Source organism: Limulus polyphemus, unplaced genomic scaffold (assembly GCF_000517525.1).
Source record: "Limulus polyphemus unplaced genomic scaffold, Limulus_polyphemus-2.1.2 Scaffold3187, whole genome shotgun sequence".
Taxonomy (NCBI): Eukaryota; Metazoa; Arthropoda; class Merostomata; order Xiphosura; family Limulidae; genus Limulus; species Limulus polyphemus.
In genome coordinates this window covers 133573-138467 of record NW_013668797.1, presented here as the reverse complement: position 1 = coordinate 138467, position 4895 = coordinate 133573, and the positions used below count along the sequence as shown (strand labels likewise).

General features: G+C 35.0%; 1 non-coding gene across 1 annotated transcript; it reads right to left on the bottom strand.

Annotated features, from left to right (window-relative positions):
• Positions 1-1251: 1251 nt before the first annotated feature.
• Trnam-cau lies at positions 1252-1323 on the bottom strand. Its single transcript has one exon. It is a non-coding gene; the product is annotated as a tRNA-Met (tRNA).
• Between the last annotated feature and the right edge of the window lie 3572 nt (positions 1324-4895).

The following is a 4895-nucleotide window of genomic DNA, read 5'->3' as shown; positions in this document are numbered from 1 at the left end:
TTTTATACTTTTTTCCATTTAAACGTTTACTTGCTAATTTACACAAGCTGAACTAAAACTTTTACTTGATAACATACACTCGCCGAATTACAATGTTTACTTGGTGGTATACACTCCCTGAATTACAATGTTTACTTGGTGGTATACACTCTCCGAATTAAAATGTATACTTGATGGTATACACTCCCTGAATTACAATGTTTACTTGGTGGTATACACTCCCTGAATTACAATGTTTACTTGGTGGTATACACTCCCTGAATTAAAATGTTTACTTGATGGTATACACTCTCCGAATTAAAATGTATACTTGATGGTATACACTTGCTAAATTTAAACGTTTATTATAATTTACACACGCTAAACTCATATTTTTATTTGGCAATTAACTAGACAACGCCCGACCACATTTTCGGAAGCAACTTTAAACTTTAGTAAACCTTATGCATGATCTATGTTAGGTTGTACCTTGTAGAAAATACCGTAAAGATACCACACGTCTCCAGATGTATATCCACACGAATGATCTATGTTAGGTGTACCTTGTAGAAAATACCGTAAAGATACCACACGTCTCCAGATGCATATCCACACGAATGATCTATGTTAGTTGTACCTTGTAGAAAATACCGTAAAGATACCACACGTCTCTAGATGTATATCCACACGAATGATCTATGTTAGGTGTACCTTGTAGAAAATACCGTAAAGATACCACACGTCTCTAGATGTATATCCACACGAATGATCTATGTAAATTGTACCTTGTAGATAATATCGTAAAGATACCACACGTCTCCAGATGTATATCCACACGAATGATCTATGTTAGTTGTACCTTGTAGATACTGTCATAAAGATATCAAACGTCTTTAGCTTCTTATCCACACGAATGATCTATGTTAGGTTTATCTTATAGATACTGCCATGAAGATATCAAACGTCTTTAGCTTCTTATCCACACGAATGATCTATGTTAGGTTTATCTTACAGATACTGCCATGAAGATATCAAACGTCTTTAGCTTCTTATCCACGCGAATGATCTATGTTAAGTTTCAATAGTTGGATTACTTAATGATGTCTCCTTGTTTTAAATATGTTCAGTTTTTGTTTGACCAAGATAAACACACTGGTTACACTAGTAGACTTATAAATGTATAATGAACACCTGGCCAATTTTATGTGACTTTCATAGCATCGAAGTATAGTGACATTTTATTATTTATCAGGAGAAAAAAAAAGAAAATCCTAGCAGAGCGTGGTTTCGATCCACGGACCTCTGGGTTATGGGCCCAGCACGCTTCCACTGCGCCACTCTGCTTCGTGTAGAAAACATTTATTAAATTGAAAAGAATGTTTGAGAATGTATTATATGTATCAGTTTTTTGGCGTTCTTGCATTAGAAAAGGACACACACCTGCGAATAACCTACTTTCTCGTGCGTGTCTCAGTGCTAAGCACGACATCTCGTGGTAACGGTGGAACTACTTCGATTTGCTACAATTCCTTTTAGTTGATAACATTTTTCTAACTGTCTTACTTCATTCTGCGAGTACAAAAAAAATTGTGACGATCTTTTGCATCACAGAAACAAACACGAAAATATTTTTGAAATTCGGTGTCATAGATTTGTAGATCGGGCCTATCCAACATAATGAACAGTTTCTAATGGACAAATAACATTTCTCAAGCCTATCTTTTTAACACAGAAATGACAGGTGGGCCACGCCAATGAAAAGGAATCGTCAGTATTATCCTTGCCCTAAAATGGGGCCAAGTCACTCCGGCCTCTTAGTATAATGGGATTATGCCATGGTTCGCCAGATGGGGCATTATTCACCACGAAAGTAGGCGAAACTGTATTTCTAGGAAGATGTGAATAGACATTTCGTTATCTTCTTGTTTCGGTCAAAACAAGCGCAGTATGACTGTTTTAGTCATAATGTCGTATGTCAATATTATATTTCCGTCAGTCCTTACGTTGTACAGTGTCTTGATTCGTTACGTTCTTAACTGACGTTTCTAACTGGCCATATAAACATATTAGTAAAATCTATATTTTTCAGCATAATTTGGCCTAAAAAACTTTCAAATCTTATATTTTTGTTAACGAAATTCTCTAAAACACATTTTAAATAAAAGGCTATTGAATAAACGTCGACATGATGATTAGGGTTTTGTTTGTTTTTTGTTGTTTTTTTTTTAATTTCGCGCAAAGCTACACGAGGGCTATCTGCGCTAGCCGTCCCTAATTTAGCAGTGTAAGACTAGAGGGAAGGCAGCTAGTCATCACCACCCACCGCCAACTCTTGGGCTACTCTTTGACCAACGAATAGTGGGATTGATCGTCATATTCTAACGCCCCCCACGGCTGAAAGGGCGAGCATGTTTGGTGTGACAGGGATTCGAACCCGCGACCCTCAGATTGCGAGTCGAGCGCCCTAACCACCTGGCGGCCATGCCGGGCCCGATTAGGGTTTTCATATAAAAGTAAAAAATAGATATTAAGTATAAATATTTGAAAATTTCCCAGGTGTCGCCTTAAAAATTAAAGTAAATTAGGTTAGACAAAGGCGTAACTTCTTCAATGTCATAAATCAGTGGAGCTTTTTCATAGTGACTATGTTTTGTTTTGTTTTATTGAATCAAAGCGATCACGAGCAAAATAGCGCAGTGGAAGCGTGCTGGGCGCGTAACCCAGAGGCCCCTGGATTTAAACCACGCTCAGTTTAAAGATTTCTATATGCTAACCGTGATATATTTTCCTTATACTTTCCGAGAATAAATCTTATTAGAGTATCATTAAAATTTATTATACCTTATTTAAATTCGTAAGCTTTCAACCTGTTCTTTATGTAATTAAATTATGTGGTCTCCTCATTCTTCTTTGAAAACTAAATTGATGAGTTCAAGTCACAAAAACAAAACAACGAGAATATGAAGTATAGTTGCTTTAGCGTTAAATATACGCCCATTTCAAGATGTTATTGTTCTCTAGACATACAACGCCCTGTCCACCACGAATCATTTTGTAAGTACGAAAGTCACCGCCAGGGGAGTCTATTGTAATATCAAACTATCTCAAAAGAAGAGTGTTTAAAAACTAGCTGTTTACAAAAAACTGAACGGATTAGAGACGTAAATAATGCTGTAATACGGTGTTTATTAATATAGTAACGTATAGACTTTAATAAACCACTGATTAGCTCTCAAATGTCATATAAGGAAGGTTTTATTCTGACGACTTCAACGCACGTACAAGCATCAATGCGATCGTTGCGACAGCACTTTTATAGGCAAAACTGGACACAAGATAAATAATACGATAAAAAAAAAACATAACAGTCCCTATCACACATTTACAAACATGGCACAACGAATCAACATTTAATCAATATTAGCAACTTTAAAATGTTATGTAATGAGATCGACATTAATAGAACAGAAATAAAAGAAACGTTAACTATTCGTGAACTAAAACCTAAATTATTTAAATAAAAAACACAGATGTCACCCTATATGTTTCTAAATTGGGAACAGAATGCTTGCACAATTTTCTAACATTTACCTGCTGATGACCACACGAGTGGTCGAAACGTTGCTATAAAGTTGAATTCCCTCTTCTTACAACAACTCTCTATGTTCTTGAAGCTCACTTTAAGCTTACTTATTTATACCTAATCCTTGTTCTAAATATTTCGAAAAGTCTAGGTTTTCATGACGTCGGCTTAGAATATTCTAGGCCTACGTACTCGATCTTAACATTATGCGCCATCTATCAAGCATGTAAATTACAACATAAGAAATATTGCTTATAACAATAATAATAATTATTTTTTCTGTTGGACTTTTAAAAAGCGGCAATATTAAGATTTAAGTTGATGAACTTGGTCCATATAAGTTGTATTTGTATTACGCGATAACCCATTGTTTAGCTGTGCACTTAACAACAAACAAACAAACAAAAGTTTCCATCCTAATTCACTAATGATAAATACCACCTCATGGCCTCAAAATTGGCTTTCTGAAAGACAGGAACTAAAATCTAAATTATTTTATCTCATAATGTAGCAAAATATTAAACGTAATTATGTAGTGATCACTCTTTCCCAAACCCCTCCCCCTCACTTCAATCACACTCTCTTATTAATTAACAATAAATCTAAAATGGCACCCCCTCTTAGTCGGTGATTAGCCCCTGATCATTTGTTGTAGTAAACCGCCTTGAATCACTTCAAGACATCTTACTCCCCCACTGTTTGACTCCATAGAATCCAGTCTAAATTTTCCTGTAATTATTACATCAACATTCTCTTCAATAATACCCCTGATGTTGTCACACAGTTCCTGTCTGATCAGGTGGCCTATAATAATTACCAATTAAAATGTATGTATTATTGAAACCCTTGATTTTAACCTACATAGAACCAGCTGTTTGATCACCATTTTTATGTCTTCAGCTCCAACATTTTCAGTTCATATTTTTATACACAGAACCACCCCATCCCCTCTAAAAAAAATCTATCAATGTTTAAAAAACTTAAAATACGGAATTTAAAAATTATTATCGTTATGAGTGTTCTCCAAATGTTACCAAGATTCACTAATTTTCATTTCAACTACAGTCCTGAATTCATATATTTTGTTCCCAATACATCTAACAACTAAGCCTATTATTGAATCTACTATGTTCATCTTACCATTAAAACTGTTATATAATATATTATGCTCTAAATACCCTAATTTCAACTTCTTCGTTGCCTAGCTATCCTATTAATTTGTATATTTCCACTTTTCTAAGTTCCTCATCTTTGTGCAAGTTTAATTTAAATTATCTTTAAGAGCTATCTCAAACATCCTACTACCTAACTTGCTTAAAGTTCACCCTTACCC